Source organism: Amblyomma maculatum, chromosome 11, assembly GCF_055883805.1.
Source record: "Amblyomma maculatum isolate TAMU_Amacu chromosome 11, ASM5588380v1, whole genome shotgun sequence".
Lineage (NCBI taxonomy): Eukaryota > Metazoa > Arthropoda > Arachnida > Ixodida > Ixodidae > Amblyomma > Amblyomma maculatum.
The window spans coordinates 89,731,746-89,749,751 of record NC_139354.1 but is presented as its reverse complement, the minus strand read 5'-3'; the positions used below and the strand labels follow the sequence as shown (position 1 = coordinate 89,749,751).

Sequence of the window (18,006 nt, the reverse complement as noted above, 5' to 3'; positions counted from 1 at the left end):
CCGTCATTTTATAGGAGTTGTAACAAATAAATCAAGCCGTATTTGACTATTGGCAGTATTTCCGAGTTTAAACATCCGGGGAACTTTGCTGTCCGTGTTTGCACAAAAAAAATGCGAGACGCCTGAAAATGAGACCATTCGGAAGGAAAACAAGTTTCGCGGGAAAGATGATAAAATCATTGTTTAGCTCTTCGCCTGCAATTGTGGCTGCCCACCATACAACAGGAATTTAGTATCTCCGTTTTTCATCATCAGAAGTATTTCTGTGTCCCCAAAAAGTCATCTCGAGCAACTCAATCACCCCGCGTGCATAGGAAGCAAGCGGAGCATCTGCTCGGGAGAAAGTCCGGTATTTCACAGTTAGCCACCACAATAAAAGGCGGCGCTGTCACAACGCGACAAACTTGAGCCTGGGTTCACATAACGAGTATATAGAAATTGGAGTGCTGAATTCTGGATTTATTTTCAAGTTCATCAATTGTATATGTTGTTTAAGTATTTTCCAATGTGCTGTATTCAAATATTGGTATAATGAAGGCTTCGTATGGTAACAATGAAATCCCAAGCGGTGCGGAGGCATGTTCTTGGTATAGGCTATAATTGTGTCCTGCTTTCGCACCCACTTCCAAGCCTTCATAAACATGGAAAATAGGCGCTTTTGTAGCGCACTATTACGCTTTTTTAAATATATGCATCGTGCAGTTGTTTCATTCGCTGTCTGCATTTTTGAATAAGGCGTTGTCGGCCAAAACATGCTGACGTCATGCATGACGCCTATTAAAATGTTCTCTATCCGAACTCTGCATGATATACAAGCGTAATAGAAGCTCGAACAAATATATATTATTTATTATATCATACAGCTAATTCGTTAATCGATTATTTGGTGTCTCGCAAATGCTATCAGTTGTTTGTCGAGCAGATATTGGCATTAAACGCCTCATTTTCTCATGCAAACAACACAAGAAAATACAAAACTGTTAGATATGGCATGAAGTGCACCATTACATTAGTCGGAAATTATTTTATTATTAGACTCTTCTGCAACAATGAAAGTCACCTTTTTAAAAAAACGCTATTAACGTGTTTGAAATGAGGAAGGACATGGTATAATTGAGAGCACATAGATAAAGCGAGCAAAAAAGTTATTGTCTTTAACTCACAAATTTTAAATTCTGCATTCTCAGGAGGCACACTGTACTGCCATTACTCTAAATCATTTTTGGATGACTGCGGCCGCACTTCTCGGACGCAGAAGATTAGACTAACCCTTATCGAAGGGAACGATGCGTGCGAGAAAATTAAAGGGGCGAGCCATGCGTTCCAGGTACGAAATTTCTCCCTTCAGAATTTTCGAAATGTCGCATTTTTATTTTTAGGTTGTGCTGGGTTGAAACATGCTGCTTTATTTCAAACATGGCTCAACAAATATACTATTGTCGGTCATAAAAAATCAGCTTCAACATTGGGTACAAATGTGTTTAATGCAGATTCACTTCAAAAGCTCCTAAAGCGTGTGCCTGAAATTTTGGCCGAAAGTAAACTTTTAGAGTACAGACTTAAAAGATATCCCAGAGAGGCAAAAGTACTGAATACCACACTCCCGTTCAGTATTCTTAACTCAGCACGTGTCTCCGATAGTACAAGTCAGGAAAACTAATGCACTATGTCCACAAAAAGCTTTAAAGTTGTTTACTGTCTCTTAATGATGCTGTTTGCATAACAATTATCAGATACAAATGACTAAATTACTGTGGTTCTCAGAGGTTGAAATGATTATTCTGCTGTCCTTGAGTTAAAAAAGAAAGATGTCGCCACCATTGGGAAGTTGTTGAAGCAACGAGAGTTAGCGCTTTCGTTGACAATTGATACGTGAAATTAGGAGACGCCTGCTTCTGGAAAAGAGAGCCATGGCTAGCCTTGACCGCCTAGTAAATAGCAGAGACATTAGACTGCCAACCAAGATCCGTATAACTCGTGCTATTGTCTTTCCAGTTGTGGTGTATGGATGCGAGAGCTGGACTGTGTAGAAGGCTGACCACAGAAGAATTGACGCGTTTGAATTGTTGTGCTGGTGGAGACTCTTGAGAGTTCCTTGGACTGCCAGGAGATCAAATCAGTCGATATTGTCGACCAAAAACCTTGACTGCTCATTGTAGGGCCAAATTCTAAAGTTAAAGCTCAGCTACTTTGGTATCTGATGTGACTAGAGGAGTCGCTGGAGAAAAATTTGATGTAGGGAAAAGTTGAGGGTCACCGGCGAAGGGGTAGGCAGCGAACGCTGTGGTTAGATGGCATCCTCGCGGCGCTGCAGAGGAAGTTATGTGATGTTATGAAGATAGTGAGAGACCGGAAAGCGTGGCGTCATGTGGTCCATAGGGTCACAACGAATGGTCGGACATGACTGAACTGAACAAATCACACGGTCATGTATTTAGGCATCTTGCTTCTTTTACCAACTCTAATTAGCAAGCTACAAACAAACAACATTAGATGTGCTAAAATGATCACTGCAATATGCATATGCTCTTTGAAGTAGTGGACCAGTGAGTGGCACACGTGATAACGAAAGTTTCTGACTTCATTCCAGCAACAAAAGAGCACTCCTCTGATGAACACGAAATCTCACCAGCGTTCAAAAGATTCCCATTCGTTGGTAATCGCAGATTTATTCCCATATTTCCTAAATATTGGCGGAGTTTGGTAGTATAATGTTCCGCACGATTTGAAAGCAATGGCTAGCTCTGCATGAAGGTAGTCTAAAAACAAGAGCAGGAAAAGAAGAGTTCACATTCGTGTTTCAGTGCCCTAAGGAAAGAAATTGAGCTTAAAAAAGCCTGTCTTTATTACTAGCGCTGAAAAAAATTGAGATGGATGTACACGCACTTACCGCCATTTTTAAACGTGCTGCTCTACGCCGCCAATTAAGACGCAGTCATGCAGTCTCGCTTCACAACGCCATTGTCGCCGATGAATTCTTCCCAGCAGAAACGCACACTTCGCCGACATCAGGATGCGACGTTATTACCAACGCAGAGCACAGAATTCAGGATCCTACCTTCGCCGGCAGAAAGCTACAGTATATTCGGTTAGGTCAGAACGAAGCACCGCCCACACCGCTGCTTGGATGCTGCTAGGTGTCATGTGATGCTATCGGAACGAAAAAAAAAGAAAAGGGGTGGTTGTTTCCACATGTGAAGGTAGAACAATAAAGCCACAGAGCCTACCACTGACGCAGTTGTACAGCTGGCACCACATAGAAAGTATAACTGAAGGGAGTAGCGCAGTTTTGAGAGCTTGCTTGCAAAATCTGCTTTTTAATAGTTCCCTAAGTAATCAGTTTTAGTGAATATATGGCTTGATTGCGCAAAGAGGGTTATTCCATCTTTTTTTTTCAACGACATGAAGAGCTGCTCCTTGTGTTCTGTGCATTTGCATAGGTAGACTGTAGCGCGGGATGCAGAACCACATTTTGTCTGCTAACTGGAAAGCAAGTTCCAATGAAGTGTGTCATTTTGTGCAAAACTCAAGAGGGTGTAAGAACAGCGCTTTCACTTGCGATGCAAATACATTATATAAAAATGAAGAACTGTTGCAGATGGAGTTGTTTGCCAAACTTCTGAGGTTTTATACAGTAGTGCAGATTACTGCTGCATTGTTAGCCTAAAAATGTTGACTAAAAAGTATTAGGTGCACATCTCTTTCACCTCTATAATAAGGTGCGTTGAGATATTCTGCATAAACACGTAACTGGTACAGGAAGCGCCTCTTTGACAGAAGAGACGCCGAAGGCGAAACCCAAAAACTAAATCTTCTGACATTTTAACGCGCTGGATTTCAAAGAGTAGGCAACAAACACCAATAGCGCGCAGCACGGTAGTGTACGTGAACACTCACGCGGAATTTGCGTACTCTAGCGAAATAAGTCCTGATATGTTACAAAAAAGGGTGGGAAATGAAAGGAACAGTCAACGCACAATAAGATAAAAGAGCTTATAAATGATATACTAAACGATAACAAAGATAACTTAATTACTCATTCTTCGTTCCGCACTTTCGCACATTTTCATCAACCGTCGGCTCTAGTTGATGCCACACTGCGCTTTCTTCCCCCAAATTTCCTCAAGCATCCCCTCTCGTTGTCGACGCACCGCGCACTCTTCGCACATTTTCTCAACATCCGCTCTCATTGACGACGCACCGCGCATTGTTGCTCAGAGACCCGTACTCGCACAATGTTGCAGAAAAACATGGGACGCTGCATTTGCTGCGCACTACGCCCATTCGAAAGGAAAACACCACAACCTGACTAAAATAAACACGGAAGAACGGCGCCAGCACCGCGACGCCGACTTGTCGGATGCATGCTTCAGGCAGGGGGTTGTCGGTTTACATGCTCAAAGATACACTCACGGGACCGTCACGTGTGGTTCAAGGTTTTTACAGCCGCGCCCAGGCGGGAATTCCTGGTTCAGTGAGTCAGCTGCTAACAGATAGAATATTTCTCGTCCAGTTTCGGTTTTGGTCTCTCCCGTTGAGTGATGGTTATGATGTCTTACAGGCATTTTGGTCATGTAAGACGTAAAGAAATCTGAAGCATAACCATTTTTATACATTTCTGTGAGGAGCTGGCCACTCGCTTGTGTCTTCTTGAATGGCTGAAACCTCCGGGAGGCGTGAATCCCGAGCCAGACATTTCACATGAATATTGTTGCAAAAGTTTACACTTAAGTTACCTGAGGACAGTATTCTAATGGCTGTCTGTTAAATAATACAGCCACATATTAAGGAAATTACGAATTTCATGAGCGTGTGCATGAAATTGAGGGTCCACAAAGGAAGCCCGCAGACGGGAGGCAATAACGCAGTCATAAAACCTAATAATTAAAGGCTAATTTTCGCTAATTTTCAAAGCTATTTGGCTGATTGTTTTATTTTTCAAATATGAAAATAAACGCATTTAGCTTCTATAGGTGCGGAAACGAATCCCTAAGCTAGCAAAAACGCAAAAAGCGGCGGTGTGACTTCAGCAGCTAAGGCGCTCGACTGGGAGAATGCCTTTTCAGTGCCCGCCGCTAACGTTCACTGCTTCGGGCTTTTGTCTACCGGGCGCTATAGTGGAACACAACTTGAAGAAAAAAGCAGTAGTTAATGTATAATTATATGGGCTATAGTAGTGCACCTGTTTAATAATTACTCCGCGAAACAGTAAACCACATCGGTTTTTGAAGTTTGGCTCTGGCGAAGAAGCATCGGAGTTCCTTAGCTGAGCTGCGTGGTAATCGCGTCTGATGCATAAATTTTATTGAAGCTGTGTGAGATGATCCTGATTTAACTTCCACAATGCTTGCAAAGGATTTGTGTGGGGTGGTTACCGCATGCACACTAGTTACATCCGCCTATAGGTCGCAGGACATTAACTCGCTTATGGCAGCCTGGTTAGTATGGAGCTGAAATTTAGAACCTGCCGTGTATTGTGTGACGCTAGGATAGGTTAAGAAACAGCAGGTTATCTAAATTAATCCAAAGCTTTTCAGTCGAGCGTCCTTGCATGACAGATAGGAGCTCACCGAAGACCCACGCGCGCAGCCGGAAGCCAACCCCGTCAGTGACCAAACTGAGACATACGCCTCAGCACTTCGCCCTTTTCGACAACGTTCGTGTTGTTTCAACTGAATTCCTCTAGCGGTCTCGCTACGTCCAATAACTAGAAACATTTGAGAAAATAAGTTTGCTTCTCTGGAAATTTAAACAAACAGGTCCGTAAGCTACATCTACCATAGCAAAGCCTTGCGACAGTGATCTGTGCGACAAATAAGAAAAACAGGTATAGCATTGGAACATATAGCGAACGCCGCCATGCAGGCGTTTCTAGCTGCTACCGCGTCTTGACAGTCGGCAGTATGCCCTAGAAATAAAAAAGAGAGATCAAAACGAGTGCTACGAATAATAATATAAACACCACTTGTCGATTTAGTTGCCGCACGTGCGTTCGGTATATGTATCTAGAACGTGGCTTTAATTTTTTCTCCGCCTGGCTTGAAGGCACGATAATTGCTTCTATTGCACAACATATTTGTCGCTGCTGGATGAATCTTGCAGCATACCCCACCTTAGTGTCAATTTACTTGCCCTAGCATCCAGGAACGCTTGCGCATATCAAAACTTCCTATTGAACTTATTATTTGAGCAAAAACTGACAATAAACGCTGTCGAAGTTGTATATCAGCCGGCCGAGCGACTATCAGAAGATTTGTGCAAGAGAGAATGCTTGACACACTCCATCCTCTCCGATATAATTTAGATATCTCTCCTGTGACGGCAGACATCGGACGTGAATGTATGCACATTTCTATCCTATATCAGCTCACAGATGATCGCAACGGGTGAATCGCGAAAACCTGCTCGAACAAAGGCGTAGGGCTGCGGCCAGTGCAGAAGGTTGACCGACCGAAAATTTGAAGTGAGAACTGAAGTGTTCGTATCAACCTTCGAGCCCGTATTTTTGCGTGTGTTACGTCAAGACACAACACCGTTAGAAGTTCACGATTGTTCGTCGCTTTTTCTCAAAATGCCGAAAGGAATCGCTATTTGAAAGACGCCGTAGTGGAAGACTGAAAATGTCTGCCACATGGGGTTCCATCGAACAGTAGGCGGGTGCTTTAAGATATTTTCGTCCCCCGTCAAAAAGCGGCCTCCGCGGCTGCGATTGAACCCTAGTATATGTATTCAGCTCTCGAGCGTAACCACTGAGCCATCAAGACTTCTACGCTTCAGATTCGCATATCTATGTTTTAAGCAAATCATGGAATTCTTGTGGATTGTGGGCGAATGTTCTACTTATGATGTGTCCAGAAAGCTATAGCGCGTATTCATGCTATAAATTTATCGTCGTGCTTCCTAAGGCTCAATAGGTCTCTAAGCATAAGTCATAAAAAAGTTGGGCGGAGGCAATATAGGAGACTTTTCTGGTGATAGGATTACGACAACGACCTTCCTTTTGAGGCGTGTGTTGGCGATGTATGCACATCTACGAGATAAAGTGGAGAGACCACGATCTTTGACAAATCCGCACGTCCGCTTTTTCTGACGGTGAACCGGTTATTTCAGCACAGGGTACCGTCCCAAATATACTTGCCATCTTGCCCAATCAATTTTGGCTGGCACAACGTTTCGTATTGAAAGAAAAAAGCAGTCGTAGGGTTAGCATGATCTCTCCGCTTTTGCTCGAAAATGCACGTGTTCGTTCCATGCTGCGTATTAAAGCTGGAACGTGAAACCGAAGAAGGTTCTTACTGCTATCACCTTCTCTCGTCTCCCTGTCGTTCTTCAGGCGTCTGCAGACAGCGTGCGCCAGCCAGTAGCGCACGTGAGAAGCGCCAGAACAGTCGATGGGAATGAGGCTGAGGACTAGGGTGGATGTCCCGGCTGCGGGCGCGTTGGCCCCGAATTACAGGAAATGAGGAGCGCGTTTCATTGTACTGGGCCTGCCGCATTCAAGCTCATACGATGTCGACGATCATCGAACCTTTCGCCGTAGTTCCTGTATGTTGACTCTTGGCGTGCGTTTTATAGGGAAACTATTTGGCGCCCGTTGCTGGGTTTCGCGCCGTCGTCGCCGTTGGCGTCGACGTTATTTGGCGTAACCAGCTACGCAGCTGGGGCAGCGCAAGCTCCTTCACGCCCCGCTCCCTCTCTTTCTGTGGCGGCCACCGTGCGTTCTCTCCGATTGCTGAGCACGTTCCTGCCACACCGTTCGTCGCGCGTGTGCCCCGCTCCCCTTCTCTTCTTGTGTGGCGCCGACAGTAACCTCCGGTTTCCGAACCGCCGGCTCGCTCGAATCATGGTGCGTGCATCCCAAGCCGAAACGCAGGCAACGTTGTGTCGACTCGCTAGCGGCATCAGCGGCGTCGGTCGGTCGCTGCTATAAATTCGCTATACCCGCCATGACCTCCGAGATCACCTCCGCGCGCACGTTTCTCTCCGGCCGTTCCAATCGACCGGAGAGAGCATAAGCTGGAAAAGAGGCACGGCAGCGTCTTTCGCCGCACCGCGGCGCTCGCCACCTATGCATCAAGAGTTCCGCCGCAGCTTGGCGCAAACTATAAAACACGAGTTTCCTCAGCTTGCGCCCGCACCACAGTCGAGCTGGCAGCTTTAAAATGCCACGGGCAAGACTGTAGCCAACAATTTCGCGATTGTTAAAGTCCTAATAATATGAGGCCCATATGCATAAAGTTAGGGAGCGACTACCCGAAGTTGCATGCCTGGCCGAGGCACGAATGCCTGCTCTAGCGCGCTGTCTGCTGCGGTTTCGCGTGTGTGTGTGTGTGTGTGTGTGTGTGTGTGTGTGTGTGTGTGTGTGTGTGTGTGTGTGTGTGTGTGTGTGTGTGTGTGTGTGTGTGTGTGTGTGTGTGTGTGTGTGTGTGTGTGTGTGTGTGTGTGTGTGTGTGTGTGTGTGTGTGTGTGTTTGTGTGTGCGTGCGTGCGTGTGTGTGTGTGCGTGCGTGTGTGTGTGTGTGTGTGTGTGTCAATGTGTATATAGGTGCCATGCATTTGCCAGTTCATTCACTCGTTAAACACGGTATTTACGAGTGTGGCGACTGACATAAACATCCATCGCATGAATGCAATTCTATAAATGGTTCTGCCACTAGTCACAAGATTATTGCTGACTTGGATGCATGTCACGATAGCTATTTTTTTCATGCACGGTTTTAAAGCAGCCTTGGAAGATCGTAAGCACGCAAGTTCGAGATGAAGGGTAATCGTGACACGTTCAGGCACCTCTGCCGTCATATGAGTTTATGCGAGGTTTTCGGAAGTGATCCTGATAAAAACGTAGCAGCTTATACGATCGAAAGTGAGGAGAAGCTATTACCTCGTTTGTAAACTACGCGGCCCGTCATAGCATAAATGTGCGCAATTATCACGTGATTTGCAACTTATTTCTTATTTTCACTTGTTTGCATATACTACAGACTGGGTGCCGTGCGTTTATTTTTAATTTTTACTCTATGCCAGTTAAATATCAGGTTCTTTTCTTCTTCTTTTCTTCAAATTTTCATTCCTCTCCCGATTAACCTGTACCGGAATTCACTCTAATTGCAGAATACAGAATTTATTCACACTATATGCACATTGCAGCACAACTTCAGTCAGGGTGCGGCCTCTCGTCACGGCACCCGAAACGAGTCTCCCCTTTTGCCGCGTCGCTCGGGCGCTTCAAAGTCGTTCTTTGCCTCGATTTCCTCCTCGCCAGGCTCCTGGGGAATCCTAACTTCCCCCGTCGTTTCGCCGCGGCTGTGGCTGGTGAAGACGCCTTCCACCCCCGTTACAAATGTTGACCGCCAGCGCCCGTTGAATTCTCCGAAGCCGACTCGCTGGCTCGGCGGGGATGGTTGCAGGCAGATCGGATGTCTTCGGGAGCGACGCTCTTCTTCTGCTGGTCGTCCGTGCGGCGCCAGCTCGCTGGCCGCCTCACAAGTTGGGACAGTACAGAGGAAGGATGCATCTGCCACGGCCGCTCCGTTGGCCTACAAACACACACAAACGCCAGCGAAAATACACGCACATATGGCAGTTTTTTAAAGAGTTCTCTGCCCGCGACCAGGGCGCTTCAAACGCGCACTTAACACCTCCACCGCCACTGTGATGCGTGACTTCTTGGAACGCGTCACATCTCACACAACACCAGTGCGCGGCTGATGTCCGTGATCCCCCTCCGGCGCACCATGACCTAAAAATTTAAACATAAGGTCCCTCGCTCCCTCTGAGCAACGGAGCTGGTGCACAAGCGTCGGAAGCGCGTCAGGCCAGGCGCAGGATGCCTCCGACCCCCTGCGACGGAGGGCGGTCAGTCGGTTCAGCGTCGCCCATACAAATGATCTTCAAGGTTGCGTCCCTTTTGGTAATTTGGTGTTTTCGCGTTCTGCTCTTTGTCCACGCACCGGACTTCATTCGGCGCTCGCAAAAGCTCTGATCGAAGCGCTTTTTGCCCACGTTTCGTTCTGTCGAGCGGGATGCGCGCTTCTTCCTTTGACGAAAATCTCTGCCGGCCTTGTGACCGGCCCGCACGCAGTCAATCGAGGCCCGTCCCATTTTTGCCCGGCGCGACTGCCGTGCTGCCCGCCGATCGCGCGATTGACTTGCGACTTTATCTCCCTTTTCAAGTAAAATTTCTGCAGCAGCCTCACCGTCAACGCACGCGCTCGAGCTGTCCTCCGTTTCGTTCGACGTACCGCTGCCAGTTAGCTCACACATGAATCCGTTGAATTCAGCAGCCCTGTCATGCATGCAGTGCCCTCTTTCTGCACTGTCGCCATCGTCTGACTCTGCTGCGATGCCCGTTATAGCCACATCTGCCTGAGAACATAGCTTACCGTCGTCACAATCCGCATCCCGAGCTGTCATTCCTACGCGCGTCATGGGTGTCGCTTCTACCCTCTCCGGATTTGTGACATTCTCAACAGCATCTCCCTCGGATGCCGGCGTGCTGTTCTCAGCATCGAGAAGCGCAGTGTCAACTGTATTTACGTCTGTTTCTTTTGTTTCGCCATAGCGCACCTCAAACACCTAAGCAACTGCCTCCTCCTTCTCCACCTCGGCCTCATTGCCGCCTCCCGAATCTGCCAGTCTGCGGACGAAACTTTCCGCTCTCTGACCTCCTTCGAGACTCTCCGCGATGCTCGCCTCTTTGTCTGGACTCGTCGCTTGTTTCTTGCCGGCCGCCGCTGCCCTGACAGCTTCCTCGTACTGCAAATTCGCTGCCGCCAATCCTATTTCTGCAATTTTCAGCTTCAATTTTAACCGCGCGATCTCGTCTGCAAATGACAACCCCGAGCCTCTGCTGACGTCCCCAACTTTTGCGCCCGCCACCAGCTCCATCTGCCGATCTCCTGCACCCCGGCCCCATCCTTCCCCGTTACGATCCCGCAAACTATGCCCCGCAGCTGTCATAGTGCGCTGCGGAAGAGGGGCCTACAAGACACTAACCTCTGTCGCGCTCCGAAGACGGCTTGGCCCGCTGGTTAGCGCCGGAGGTTCATGGCTCAGCCCTGGCTCCTTTGCTGTCTTGCCTCCGTCGATCCGATGGCCGGTCCGCTTCAAATCGGAAGATCCTTGCCGACTGCGCCAGTTAAATATCAGGTTCTTTTCCTCTTCTTCGTTTCTTCAAATTTTCATTCCTCTCCCGAATAACTTGGACCGGAATTCACTCTAATTGCAGAATACAGAATTTATTCACACTATATACACATTGCAGCACAACTTCAGTCAGGGTGCGGCCTCTCGTCACGGCACCCGAAACGAGTATCCCTTTTGCCGCGTCGCTCTCTCCCTCGAAATCCTCCTCGCCAGGCTCCTGGGGAATCCTAACTTCCCCCGTCGTTTCGCCGCGGCTGTGGCTGGTGAAGACGCCTTCCACCCCCGTTACAAATGTTGACCGCCAGCGCCCGCTGAATTCTATGAAGCCGACTCGCTGGCTCGGCGGGGATGGTTGCAGGAAGATCGGCTGTCTTCGGGAGCGACGCTCTTCTTCTGCTGGTCGTTCGTGCGGCGCCAACTCGCTGGCCGCCTCACAAGTTGGGACAGTACAGAGGAAGGATGCATCTGCCACGACCGCTCCGTTGGCCTACAAACACACTCAAACGCCAGCGAAAATACACACATATATGGCAATTTCTTCAAGAGTTCTCTGCCTGCAACCAGGGCGCTTCAAACGCGCACTTAACATATGCCTATACACGCAGAGGGCAAGCCGAGCAAGTGGGTTAATTCAAACGAATTATGATTAGAATATAGAATAATGCCACTATCATACACGCCTGCCACACTAGTTAGAAATTTTTCATTAACTTAGAATGATACGCCAAACTTATCAGAACATTTTTGGCACTAAACCTCCGCCGGTTGTAATGATACTAGCCACTTTCTGAACAAAGTTACGAGGTAAGCATTGTGAGTAATTTAAAAAAGACATGTTTATTTATTAACAAAACTCATGTGGTGACAAAGAGAAAAACAATATGGGCAAGCACAATCAAGAAGTACACACAAACATTTCGTTATATACAAAGTTCAATCATCACATGATGATTACTTGCGTAGTTTTCCATTCGCAAAGATAAAACTCGCAAGACTAAACATGCAGCTCCTATCTTGCTCAACAGTTTTTGTTGCTTTTTTTCGGTAAGCTACTGGATCTGTTACTATTTTTCCTGTGTTAATAAGCTGTGGCTTAAGCAACTTTTCTATGATTATCTTCGTTGTTTCAGTGGCGTACGTGGTTTTTCCTTGCTGCACAAAGCTAGAAGAGAGCACCTCTCGGAGTAAGCAACATAAGCTAGCGACATGTACGCTACACAGGGAATGTAGGATGTACGCTCCACAGGATTTTGTTATATTTGCAAGGAAGCGCTGAAGCCTTAGAAATAAAAATGGGGAGGAAAACGAATGTCTCATCAGTTCACCAAACTTCAAAAACACCTTGCAGCTGAGAAACATGCATGCCTTTGACCACTCGAGCATACGCTCGTAACGTTGATTGACTGCCAGCTTCACGAGCGACCGTTAGGCACTCAACAACTACCACCTACGCGAGGTAGTCTTGACGAGTAACTGTTTCACAATCAAAGAAGACTATCTACACGAGCACAATGCGGAAATTCTAAGTAGAACTGAACGCATTATGTGAACGCAGCAAGAACATCAACACTCCTCTTCCGTAGTAAACACAACACTTAAATTGTGAAACACTTCGGACACACCTTACGGTCAGTCTTTGCTGGAAAACCAGCTAAAAATAAAAGGCTACGTTACACGCTCGTAACAAATTTTTCGTCAATGTACACGCGCAAAACACGAGAGAACCGCCAGCGGAGACACGCCTCGAGCGGGCTGGACGATGCATCGACGCCTAGGTGCGCACTGCCGTCTGGTGGCGCCTGGAGGAACTGACAAACTTACAACATTTGGCTGGGGCGCGCGCCGATTGGAACGGCCGGAGAGAAACACGCACGCGGAGGTGATCTCGGGGGCCATGTACCCGCAATGTTCCTATAGGCGCTTAAATAAGTTCGACGTGTTCTGCGCATGCGCTGGCGTCGCTCGAGCTCAGTCACGCTACGCCGGGTTCGCTACGCCAGAGGAAATGCATGCCCTTTATACTTTGGAGCTGAGCGCCATCAGTGGCTCCCTTTGGAGCATGCGCAGAAAGATCGCCGACCTGCGGGCCGTCTGCATCCCGTGTGCAGCCTCAACTGTTCGCGGGTAAAGTGATCTCGGAGCTTCTACCACAACTTATAACATTCTTCAACTACAGATAGAAACTAGAGACAAAAAAAGATCAAAAGTTACAGGTCGTGCAACAAGTGGGAAACGCGGTTCAACCGGCAAGCATACAAATGATACTGAGGACAGCAGCAATCAACAGCTCACCTGTCAAGAGACCGCAGCTTCGTCTCATCTGTTCACACGCGTTCTATTTGCACTGCTGATCTCTGAAGTCGAATAAGTTCGGGTCGTACACACTAGTGTTAGCAATAGAACGAAAAAAAGAAGAGATGTGAAAGAAAAAACTGGACACACAAATAAAATACGAAATAGAACAATGGCTGTATTAGCAAATAACCACACGATTACAAATACGCCTATTCGTTTCGCACACGCACTTCGCACAGTTTTCAAGCGTCCACTCTTCGTGCTGACGCACCGCCCACGTTTTCGCACATTTCTTCACTCGCATGCATCCATTGTCGACGAACCGCGCACTGCTGCCTATTATCCCGTAATCGCACTCTCTCGCCCCAAAACATGGACGCTGTAATTGCTGCGCACTAGGCCCATTTCAAACGAAAACACCACAACCAAAACAAGGTAAACACGGACGGACGGCACGGCGCCGACTCGTCTCAGGCACGCTGCAGGTGGGGGTTGTCAGTTTACATCGCACTCACGAGACGCTCAGGTGTGGTTCAAGGTTCAGACAGCCGCCGCCCAGGCGGGAATTCCCGAGCCATAAGTCAGCCGCTGGCTTCGATAAACCTCACCACCAAGCTGTTCAACGTTTGTGCCGCTCGCGCCACTCACATACGCCCAAAAAGAGGTGCTCTATGAAGCAGCAAAAATTATCGCACGCCTTGTCATATCACAGATTGAACAGACAAAATCGACCCATTTTTGGAACAATACCCTACGTGGAGTCGATGACTCGAAGAAGCTTCTGCTGCTCAATGAAGAAGAAATGCTCTTCAGCTTCTTTGATGCTGCTCCCAGTATATCCGACGCACGGCGTGGCAGGCTTTTCTTCCTGTTCCTTGATAGAAATGTGAAAGAAGTGCATAAGAGAACACACTGTGTAAATTTTCTACTCTATATTTAGAATACACCAATGCCCCTTTAGTGTACAGCAGTGTGCTGGAAAAGGGCCCCTTCAGAAACCACTGGTGGTTATCTCACAATTAACAATGCAGAGTATACTGTTATGGTTGATTAAGGAGGCACAAAGCTGGCAGTGTTTGGTCAAGTCATAAATGAGAGCACGTAAGGTCAACCCATTTTTATTCATGCAGCATACTGTTGCATGGTATTTTCAGATCATGCAAGCTATTTTGTTGAATAAAAATGGCTACACTCATCAAAAGCACCTGGGTTAGAGAACTTCCATGCTGCCCCACAAACTTTTCATTTCACATGAACTGGAATGTTTATTATGATAGTTAAAGATGTAAATAACCAATAGCTTGTTAAAGTATGCAGAAGGAAAAAATACCAGCTGGATTTCTATCACTCCTAACAGCATTCAAATGATTTCAACCGGAAAAAATTTTCAAAAATGGTAACAAATTAAAAAAAACTGGTAATGCAGGCCAAAAGACAAAAATACTGCCTTGTATTTTACATAATGGTTTAACAGCATTTGTAAATTGAACTGCCCTATTATAGAAACCACCACCTTCCAATGCGAAACCAATTCTTTTTCACACATTTCTGTTGGGTACGCTGGTGGTCTGCGAGATTCAGCGAAGTTGTGACGCAAAGACACTGGTTGCACTTGTATGATGGGAGAAAATACTGACATTTACTTTACAACGATGCAGGTGCATTGCTGGTATCCCACAATGCACTGAAACAAGTGCTGAATGGATGCTGGGGCTGCACTGGTCCCAGTATCATTTTCGAAATAGGCAGAGAAATGGGGCTATTGAATAACAGTGCCCCAGTAAGCACAGTTTTCTTGGAACTCAATGTGCACTTGAATTTAAAATTAAGGCAGTTTCTTTTTTCTAGCATTAATGGGAGTGCATCTTTCTTAAGCAACCATGATTGGTGCAGTTCTGATACTCACTTTACCCACTGCAGAATATCTTGCAACTGAAAATAAAATTAGTTATAGGCTACCTTCAAAATTTGTAATGATTTGTTGACAGCACTGGAACACGGTGTTTACTACTAAAATATTAACAGCTGCCTCAATTGAAGGCTTCACACAAGGCCTACAGCATACCCTGCACTGGCCAAGTAGATACTGCAGAACCAAACAAAAAATGTGGAAAGAGCATACTTAGTGATAGGGCACTACAAAAAAAAACAAAGTGCATGTAATACATAACACATAATGCATTTCTGAACTTTTGCACTTCTTCTTGTGCTAAGTATGAACCAGCCAAGCATTAGGTCATCGCAATGGTTCCTGAAGTGTTTACATTTAAGGTTTAGTAACAAGGAAAAAGTGTTCTCGCTGCTTTGTGTGGCAGTTCTGAAACTTCATCACACATTATTCATTTAAAGTGTACACTGGAGCTTTGTGTTGAGCGACAATTACATGTGCAACAGCAGAGCATTACCAAACAACCAAACAGCAGAAGCTCTAAAAATTGTGAACACTGAAGCATAGCATGTTAAAACATTTTCCACGCATAGAACATTGTATGCATAGACATCCAGAACATCAGTGGTGAGCCTCAAGAGGCTGCAGAAAGCTCAAGTGTTCAAGAAGTTCTAATCGTTATAGCGGCAGGCAGTCTGAGCACTTTAAAATATTAAAGGTTCGAATACTAAAAATATGTTGACTAGCTTGAAATGCAAAAAAAACAAATTTCGATTTATTGAGAGTGTTTACTATAAATGAGAAAGTCTATGACAGTGCCAGATGGTTAATGCATGGAATGTTAGCATCTGTAGTTGAAGGCATTATATTTATAAAGCATAAACCTTGAAACACAGCAGTATTTTCTCCCAACCAATGTGGTAAACCTAATCTCAGAATTAAAATTATTACATCATTTCAAACTTGGCTAGCAAATTACAGCATTTTTAAAACCACTATTAAACTGCATTACCCACCTTCAGAAGCCTGTAGGATTAGAAAATGGGGCAAATATTTATTTTGAAGCAGCCTCAGATTTACATATTCTAGACATTAAGAACATGTTAGGTACTAGCATGCATGAGCAGGTTGAGAGACCCCTTGCCAGCAAATGCTAAACCCCACCAAGCTGCCTGCAAGAGCCATCTGATAAAGCATTGCTGGTCCACTGCAGCAGAGTGCTTAGTCAAATGGCACACTGCACCAATCTTGACATTACCAGCGCTTCATCAGGTGATTCTTGTATGCAGTACGACGTGGTAAGCATGTAATGGCAGGAATCTCTTAAAAGTGCTTTTGATTGTACTTACAGTGCAAATAATCCTTTCACAGGAAAGAATTCACAGTTGTGATCAAAACCTGTGTAGTATTTCTATTTGAATTTCTATTTGAACTGTAAGCCATTTTAGAAACAAAGAAAATTCGCTTATGTCGGTTTCAAGTAGGCTTCCTGAATATTCAAATGACAAAGAGAAAACTTACAAATGATACAAACATAACATCCAAAGCTCCCGGCTGGTTCCCAATGTTTGCCAGGAGTTGCAGAATGCATACTGTCTGTACATCTACAATAGAAACAAGCAACACAACAATGGTGTACCTCCTTGCAGGTAAAAAGAGACAGCCGAGTTTTGAGGCGATAATTTATTGTCTAATTTAGGAAGGCAAATAAACAAAATTGAAAACATCTAGAGGCACGCAAACTGAAAGCCAGACATCTGACAGCAAAAATTAGCAATGCTTTTGAAGATTTGAATCAGGTATCACCTAATTCTCTGCTACTAGTTGAACAGATTCGAAAAGGCTGCACCATTACAATGGAGAAGAACAATAAGTAATTTAAATTTAGCTAATGCGAAAATTGTTACATATGAAGAAATGCACAGGCTAGTTATAGTTTTATTATTCTTTCTGATGCTCAGCCATGTTTTTAGTATATCTATAAGGCAATGCAAAATGACAAAAATGTAGGCATTTAGCGAAAAACTGCCAATTAGATAGCACATGCAGCAAACAGAAGGAAACAGCTTAATACTTACGCTTGTTTCTCCTTTCACGTATTCCCTCAGAACATACTTCGAGCACCCGGGCAATGCCCTTTTTTCTTGCACGAATGGTGTCCTTCAAAACCAAGACAAGTGTCTTGTTAAGGCCAATTTCAACTGCCTCTTTGCCGTCCTTCTTGATCAGATGTTGAAGTCATGTAAGAACTGCAAGTTTGTGTGAATGGTAGCCATAAAGAATTCATTTTACTCAATGTTTTAATTAACTGAATATAAAAATCATTGTACAAAAGCTAAGGCAATTGATGCCTTTGTACATATCTGAAAAAAAACAAAACACAAAAATTAGCATTAGCCAACAGCAAATACAAATATTTACTAAGGTTAGAAAACTGCAAAAACCATCCGTATTTTGCCACTCATCACCAAACTGCAAGCAATATTAAGGAAGGTCTAATATAAAAAATAACAAAGCAGAAATTATGATCCTCCTCCCCTCAACTTGGCACACGGCTGAATGGCAATAAATTATGTAATATATCTCTAAACTAAGGGTCCACGCTCAGCTTTAAAAAGTAGGCTTCAATTCTTAGAGACAATCTACAGACATGCATCGTTATCATATGAAAGTCAAATT

At 45.4% G+C, this 18,006-nt stretch overlaps 1 long non-coding RNA gene across 1 annotated transcript; it reads right to left on the bottom strand.

Annotated features, from left to right (window-relative positions):
* Positions 1 to 14,193: 14,193 nt before the first annotated feature.
* LOC146174353 (uncharacterized) lies at positions 14,194 to 17,587 on the bottom strand. The gene is made up of 3 exons (XR_014701920.1): positions 17,406 to 17,587; positions 16,849 to 16,931; positions 14,194 to 14,313 (listed from the first exon to the last, which is right to left on the bottom strand). It is a non-coding gene; the product is annotated as an uncharacterized LOC146174353 (long non-coding RNA).
* Between the last annotated feature and the right edge of the window lie 419 nt (positions 17,588 to 18,006).